General features: G+C 44.8%; 1 non-coding gene across 1 annotated transcript; it reads left to right on the top strand.

Moving 5' to 3' along the window:
- Positions 1-7,613: 7,613 nt before the first annotated feature.
- On the top strand, positions 7,614-7,718 carry LOC111821501 (U6 spliceosomal RNA). Its single transcript, XR_002824897.1, has one exon. It is a non-coding gene; the product is annotated as a U6 spliceosomal RNA (small nuclear RNA).
- Positions 7,719-8,549: the final 831 nt, after the last annotated feature.

Below are 8,549 nucleotides of genomic sequence, written 5' to 3'. Positions count from 1 at the left end.
TATTCTTTACTAAAAAACATGGTGAAGAAATGATTATGGCCTCACTAGATTCTGACATGCTTGAAAAAATGGCTGTTCCTTCTTGGAAAATTTTTATCAACTTAGTGATGGCGAAATTGAGAGAATAAGAGAAAAAAGCCACAGGCTCTGCCAGGCAGTCAGCCTTCCCTCTGTTCCTCCCCATTCTCACACTTGACACGGCCTGGATTCACATGGATTCCAGCTGTCGGAGGTGAACACAGAGTGGGTGCTGTTCATGACGTGATTGCTTTCAGCACTGAGGAGCCTGGAAGCCCAGCGACAGGACCGTTAGAGTCTCAAGCCTGGCCGCTATGGACCGTCATGGCGGGTTTCTGTACTTAGGCAGCAAGCCAAGTAGGCAAGTGTGGGCTGGAATCTCGCCCTGGCTCCGCCGGCCAAGCTGTGTGCCCCAGCCCAGCTGGGGCTGCGCCGGCCTGGAGGAAAGGGCCTTCCTGCAATTCCTCTGCCAGGGCCGAGGGACTTTTAGTAACTTGCACAAAGACGTACTATGTGCTAGAGGGCCTTGGCTAGAAATGGGGAGTCTCGCTTTCCCCCGCTGCTGTTGCGTCCTTACAGGAGAGGGCAGCTTTCCATCGTCTGAAACACCCCTGGACCCTGTCAACCCTTCCCTTCACCCCCTCCCTCTCCTACTCACTGCTGGGGAGGGGTGGTGAATTATCTGAGAGAGGGATCTGGAAGGAGAAGCCCGATAGTTGGACATCTCTGCCCCTTCGCTGTTTTTTTAGCGGCACCCAGAAAGCACACGTTGTGTGGGTAGGTGAGGAGGTGGGGAGGCGGCAGGGAGGGGCTGAGCCAGGTCAGGACTCTTGGAAATGAGAGTTTATAATTCTAGGATGCTCACCTGCACTTATTTCCCAATCTTACTTTATTCAGTGAGGGAAGTTATAGTTTGGCCCCCATCAGCTCACTCTTTTGTCTCATTTTTCTGATAGTTCGGAATTCAGAAAAGCGGGTACTATTTCTTAGGCTCCCAACAGGACCTCAGAGGCCATGCAGTCCCCACGTCCCCACATGTCCATACTAACAGCAGACCCGTTCGTTCCAGCAGATGCCCTGGACGGGTGCTTCACGGGCCAGATCCAGTCTATGCGAGGTCTGGCTTGGCCCACAGAAGGTCTTTTGAAAATGATTGTGCCAGCATTTAAAAATGGGGAATTGCCTATACACATCAAGGTTGCTGGCCTTTCTTAAAATATAAAACTGGAAAATCCGGCCAGACAATGGAGGCTCAATCAGCCTGTGTCCCTGAGTGAATGGTACTGAGCACCCCAGACACCAGCCCCACTCCAGACCAGAGACGGACATGTAGACTGAATGAGAAAAAAGCCTCTGTTGCTTTTTAAGCCCCCCAAATTTTAATGCTGTTTGTCAGTACGACATAACCCATTCCGTCTTAACTGGTATATGCCATTTCCACCTGGCGCTGCCTTCTCGCCCTTGCTGATAGCTCCTTTTCTCTTTATTTCCTGTTTCTCTGGAATAAACTTCCATTTATGATGTTTTCTAAACATTCTGCGGGTTCCCGTCCCACTCTATGACAAGAAAATGTCTCTCAAGATGATTATTCCTATTGTCAGCTCTGCCAACAGCCACAGAAGACTCCAGAACAAGGAGTGAAATCTGCCTCGGGGCCAGAAAAAGGACAATGTGACCCATTCCTTATTTAAGGAAATGTTATGTTGGGCTTGTTGGCTGATGTATCTAGCCCTGGGTCGTCTCTGCTAGGGGCACCGAGAAGCATTTCATGGACAGCACATTGGCTTGGGCAGATTATGTATGTTCTTAAACCCTCTCAGCATCCCGTTGAGTTCCTGCCATGCTTAAATGTATCCGGACTCTCCTTGAGCTTGCTGGTATGTGTAGCCTTTATCTGTAAGCCTAGAATTACTTGGTGACGTGGGCTCTAGGGTTTACTGACTAGTGTGCAAACAAGCACTTTCTTGGTAGCTTCTCAACAATGCCTTCCAAAATTCAGGAAATGCCCTGTGGCACTAGTACTCTGCTATTTTACAGGCTGGAATCATAAACAGCCTCTATTGCATGCACCTTCCCTGTTCTACCAAGAAAAGGCTGTCCTTTCCGTTTTGTGATTATTTACAAGGATTTTTAAGCATCCTTAAAAATTCTACAGATTGAGATAGCATACAATATACCATATTTTCTTATAATTCTACATTTACCTATCCATCTATTTGCCTGTTAGCATCACCTTTTCTGTTTCTATCAAAATGTGCATTTGGATGGTATGAAGAGTAGCAAGGAGGAATGAGATGCGAACCACAACGAGGAAATAACATTCCCGTTGCTTTTCTGTCCAAATCTCATAGTCTCTCCACCCTGCCCTTATTTAGGCTACTGGAGAGGTGAAGGCTGATGATTCTGAAGGTCAGAGTGAAGCTGGGCTTATCCCAGGTTCCTCAGTGGGATTTTGATTTCCTACCTGCTGGTCCTATGGAGGCAGTGGTGAGTCCGTGGTCGAATTCTCACCTTCCCCCAGGCTGGATTCCTGGCCCGTGCACCTCATGCAGCCCCCACCCATCTGTCAGTGGAGGTTTACCTGTTGCAGTGATGCTGAACAGATTTCAGTGGAGCTTCCAGACAAAGATGAACCAGGAAGAAAGGCCCAATAATCTACTTCCAAAAATAAGCCAATAAAAATTCTATGGATCAGAGCAGTCTGACCCACAACCAATTGTGGGAACAGCACAGGACTGGACAACATTTCACGTCGCTGTGCATGGGGTTGCCATAAGTCGGGGGCCAACTCAACAGCAGCTGACAACAACAACAACCTTCTGATTGTGACGTTTGGTAAGGTGCGATGGGGAGAACTTGAAATTACACACTCAAAAGATTCTAGCTCTAGCTGTGGAAGTAACTAGCCCATTTGTCTTGTCTAAGCCTCGCCTTCCTGGTCTGTAAGATATCTACCCTCCCTACCTCACTGAGGAAACCCTGGTGGCATAGTGATTAAGTTCTATGGCCTGCTAACTGAAAGGTCGGCAGTTCGAATTCACCAGGTGCTCCTTGGAGACTCTATGGAGCAGTTCTGCTCTGTCCCGTAGGATTGCTATGAGTCAGAATTGACTCGACAGCAACAGGGTTTTGTTTTTTTGGTACCTCACTGAGGTGATGGGAAAGTCAAATTCAAGATGGAAGCATCCCTTTGTTTTTTATACGATTCTTCCAGGCTTCATGGAAAATAGAGGCATATTTTTAGGAAGGGATGACTTTCCCAAAAAGTTTTTGGGTGACTCCAGTTGGACATCCAGCCCTGTCATCTCTTCCCCTACAGCCTTTTTCAGGACACACCCTATGGGGTCATAGGGACACATTTCTCCTGTGCCAGGTAATCTGTACCTTTCTCCCCGCTTCAAATAGAAGCCCCTAGGTGATTCACAATCCCCGTTTCCCACCCATAACTGGCTGCAGAGTTCATACGGCCTGTCCCTGAAGTCTCAGGGCCTAGAAAAGCTGAATCTGAGATGGGAGGGCAAAGTTTTCAGAGCTTGTGGCTGTGCTCAGAACTTGGAGTTTTTTCAGGTGAGGGGGTCTCAGTGGGGAAGCTTAACATTTTGGGGACATCAAAGGCACTGGAGGGTTTAGGGGAAGTGCCTGGGATCCTGTAGGGGAGGATTTCCAGAGCAGCCTACAGGCCACTTCTGTACTGGAGTCACTTCACTCCATCTCCTCTTCTGTGACCAGGACAAGCTTCTTCCACAAACATGAGATGAAGGTCCTGAATTCAATCCTCATAATGGGGCATTGGGTCAGTGATATGTTCCTTGGGCAGAGACTAGCCATTTTTCCAGTTTAATTTTTGGATACTCGAAGTTTCTGGTGTGTTCCTTTAGGGACGATGGGAACCTGTTGCTAGGACCATGTAGGACCTTCTCCCCTGTCAAGCTTTGGCTTCTGAGGTGTGAATTCCTGTGAATCATTAACCCCGTTGCTGTAGCGTCAATTCCGACTCTTAGCAACCCTATTGGACAGAGTAGAACTGCCCCCAAAGGATTTCCAAGCAGCTGCTGGTGGATTCAAACTGCCAACCTTTCGGTTAGTGGCCCATCTTTTAACCACTGTGCCACCAGAGCTCCTGTGAATCATTGCTGCCATCTTATTTCTCCTTCTTAAAACGAGAATTATTTTGAGACCATACAAGCTATATTGTAGGCTAAACAGGTGAAGGGAGAAAAAAATAAAAGGGGATTCCAGGTGATCCAGGCAGTCCTCTGTGGGAAAGCGTATTGTGGGTCAGAGCATGGCTGTAAATGAATCAACATACATTACTTTTATATGTCCTCCTATCATAAGAGTATTTGGTATAACAAGAATGTATAAGCTGGAGGGGAAGACTCTGTGATCTATGTCTCAGATTTCTTTCCACTCCCTGGAGTCACTGCGTCACTGACCTTGCTCTCTGCCCGTGCCATCCTTCATCCTTCCAAAGTAAATAAATGGAGTTCTCCTCAGCTTTGTTTCTTAATTAGCTATCAAAATTTGCAGTGTCACCCAGACTTGGAAGGCCCCTTCGACACTGTTTTAAGAATGTGGGGTTTGCCCTGCCGTCCTTGACCAACTCTCCCCTCTTCGATCAGCAGCCTCCGAGATGAATGCAGCCACACACACGTCGTCTGCCCGGCGCCCACCACCAGTCTCGTAGATGGCGGAGCTCCTGGCCTCTGTTTGTATATAGAGCAGTCTGAAATGCATTCGGGATCTCTTGAGGTGAAAAGAGTTATATAAACAGAGAATGTTATTATGGATTCTTACTACAGATGGAAATGACTGGGTATTCTCAAAATAAATAACATTTCACATTTTTATAGATATGTAACATAATATGCATGTGTGCGTGAGTGTGTGTGTGTGTGTGTGTGTGTGTGTGTGTGTATTTATATTCTTCCCATCTTGAATACACAGCCTCTCCTTCTTCAGCACTTGGATAAGCCATTCATTTTGCCTCCTGCTTTTTTGATTCTCTTCTTAAGAATTCATTTAATTGTTGCCAGCATTTGGAGAGTTACGATGAAGCGGTTATAGGCTTCCTGCTAGCTCCCGCCAGATAAGCCTGCCGTGCCTATAGCAGTTACGATTGCTGAATGCTGAAAACACTTAAGTTCAGTTTTTCCACTTCCCCTCTAAAGAGAGATCAATCAGCTTGTGCCTCAGCGTAATTACCAATGGAAGCTTCCTAGAAGAGTGCCCAGTGGTGGAGGATTCAGTGTAAGGACCCTCGATTCAGAAGTCACCTGTTTGCATATTTTGGGGTTCCCCTTGCATTGAATCTGTGTGTTTATTTTCTCTGGATTCTGGAGGGCAAAGCATGCCATGTCTCGTCTATGTTGATCAGTAAAACGAACAAGCTAATGTAGGTAGATGAATTGATAGGATTATCACTTTTCGGAACAGTGCTGTTCCCACAAGGAAAATCCCAAGTATTGAGACCCCATGCCTAGGGTTTGCAGAGAAGAGCAAAGATGCCAAAGATTTATCCCAAGCCAAGGATGAGGAAGATTGTCATCCACAAGTCCAGACAAAATGATGCGGACCACAGCTGGCTTTGCCAGCTCCACCTGGCTCCAATAAAGGACTGACTAGCATCCTTGGCAGTGGCTGGTGGGAGAGGCAGACGGAAGCCAACTGCCCCGAGGCTGGCCAGTTCTGGTGGAAGGAGGTGGGAGAGGAGAGGAAGCTGGGTGAGAGGGCCTCAGGCCCTCGGTATGGTGCAGAGAAAATGACTGACTGGGGGGAATTCAAGCCAATTAGATAGTGATCCTTTCGCACTCAGCCATCTGGAGATGCCTGTAAGGGGACTGTGCCTATAATTGGGAAGCTAACCTAAATGACAACTTCCAGATTTTAAAGGGAGTTGATAAAATTTTAAACCAAGATTTACTGAGTGCCTAATAGATAAACATGCTCTTTGGTAGGTGCTGAGGTTAATAAGGATAATAATCATTAATAGTGATAATAGGATGATGATGATGATGAGAATTGCCAGTCTTTCGTGAGTACTTACTAGGGCCAGATTCTGTTACATACCTTAGCCCATTTAATCTTGATAATTTTCCATAAGGTGGGTAGGCATTATTGTTATTATCATCCCCATTTTAAAAATGAGGAAACGGAGACCTAGGGAGTTTAATAATGTGCCCAGGGTCACAGAATTAGATGATACAGCTGGGATTCGAACCCAGGCAGCCAGACTCTTAAACTCTCTTCTATACTATGCTGAAATATATATGGTTGTGCACTTAATAGTCTAGTGCAAGAGGCAGACATGGAAGAAAATATATAATAATGGTGATGATCATAATAATTAATAGTAATAATAATAATCTGGTAGAACCTCAGAGTAATACTTCCCGCCACAAAGCAAATTCAGATATGACACAATTAAACATTGGATCTCATTGCTGGCTTCAAACTCATCCATACTCAAAATGTAACCGCACAGTAACTCAACTTGTATTTTTAGGATTAGGTTTTTTGGATCCCATTCATAGTGCTATGGAGGGGTGCCATTGTCTAGTAACAGTAGAGTAATAGTGAGAGTAGCTGGGTTGTATAGACCATGAGCCATGAAGGTGCTAATTCTACTTCTCTCAACCACACAGAAGAGTAAGTCATTTTATCCCTGCTGTACAGACGAAGGCTAAGAAGGTTAAATGATCTGTTCAAAGTTGCAGACTTAGTGAAGTAGTAGATCTGGGATCAGAACGGAGAGGGAATGGCTCCCAATCCAAGGCTTTCTTCACTCTGTCATCCAAGTAGTGGGATATATGATAAGACTGTACATAGTACAGTTCCACGGAGGAAAACAGTCAATGTTATGGAAGGTGTTTGCATCGGAGCAGGGCAGCTGGCATTTACTGAGTGCCCACAATGCTCCGGTTACTGCACTGGGAACTTAGCATGTACGCTATCATTTAATCGTTTGTAAAAACTAAGTCAAGCTTTCGGGATGGATAGGAGTTGTCTTAAGAGACTGAAGAGGGAGAGATGGCCATTCCCAGAGCAAGGAAGAGATGTAAAAAGCGTGAAGGCATGAGAGATTATGGTGAGTTTGAGGAGAAATTAAAATCATTGGGGTATTCCTGAAGCATAAAGGGCCCTGCAGAAGTCGACTGTAGGGTTGTGGAGGAGGGAGGACAGCGGTTACTAGAGATGAGCTTGTAAAAATAGAACTGGCTCCTGGAGGGCTTGGGTCTTTTGCTACAGATATCCTGTAGATGGCAGACTGAAGGGAGAAACCAGTCCAGCTAAGGAGTTAATTTTCTCAAAATCTTGAAAAGTAGGGCTCTTATTCTATACTTTTTAATGAACAAGGAAACTGAAGTTGAGAGAGAAAGATGAAGGAATAGCCAAGATCGTGCAGTTTGTAAGTAGCAAAGCTGGGCTCTTGACCCACTTCTTTCTGGCTCAAAAGCGCACATTTGTTTTACAATCCCATGATGTAGTTCTTGAAGTAGCTCAGTTCCAGAGATTGGAAAGGAAATGAATAGAAAGAAGGTGGACAGAAAGTGCTTGGCAGTTTCAGACCTGCTCATTCAAGATCGTCCTATTGTGTGCTCGCTTCAGCAGCACATATGGTAAAACTGGAACGATACAGAGAAGATGAGCATGGCCCCTGTGCAAGGATGATGCAAATTTGTGAAGCTTTCCATATTTTTATGAAGAAACCTTAAGAATTACGTGGGACACTATCAAGAAGAATAACCTACGAGTAATTGGAATACCAGAACATGGGGAGAATAACAGAAAATACAGAGAGAATTGTTGAAGATTTGTTGGCAGAAAACTTCCCCGATCTCATGAAAGATGAGAAGATACCTATCCAAGATGCTCATCCAACCCCACACAAGGCAGATCCCAAAAGAAAGTCACCAAGACTTATTATAACCAGATTTGCCAAAACCAAAGATAAAGAATTTTAAGAGCAGCTAGGGGTAAACGAAAAGTCATCTGCAAAGGAAAGTCAATAAGACTAAGCTCAGACTACTCAGCAGAAACCATGCAGGCAAGAAGGCAATGAGATGACATATATAAAGCCTTGAAAGAAACAAATTGCCAGCCAAGAATTACGTATCCAGCAAAACTGTCTCTCAAATATGATGGCGAAATTAGGGCATTTCCACATAAACAGAAGTTTAGGGAATTTGCAAAAACCAAAGCAAAATTACAAGAAATACTAAAGGGAGTCCTCTGGTTAGAAAATCAGTAACATCAGATAACAACCCAAGATTAGAACACAGGACAGAGCAACAAGATATCAACCCAGATAGGGAAGTCACAAAAATAAATCAAAGTTAAAATACTGAAAATAGGGAAACAGAGACATGAATATGTAAAAGACGACAACATTAAAACAAAAAAGAGAGACTAAATAATGTAGTCATAGATTATCCATATGGAGAGGAAGTCAGGGTGATAAAAGAAATAAAAGATCGGTTTAAACTTAGAAAAACAGGGGTAAATATTAAGGTAAGCACAAAGGAAACTAG

This window comes from Trichechus manatus, unplaced genomic scaffold, assembly GCF_000243295.1.
Source record: "Trichechus manatus latirostris isolate Lorelei unplaced genomic scaffold, TriManLat1.0 scaffold00005, whole genome shotgun sequence".
In the NCBI taxonomy this organism is placed as follows: domain Eukaryota; kingdom Metazoa; phylum Chordata; class Mammalia; order Sirenia; family Trichechidae; genus Trichechus; species Trichechus manatus.
Note: the sequence above shows the minus strand (reverse complement) of the source record. Positions and strands in the feature narration are given on the sequence as shown.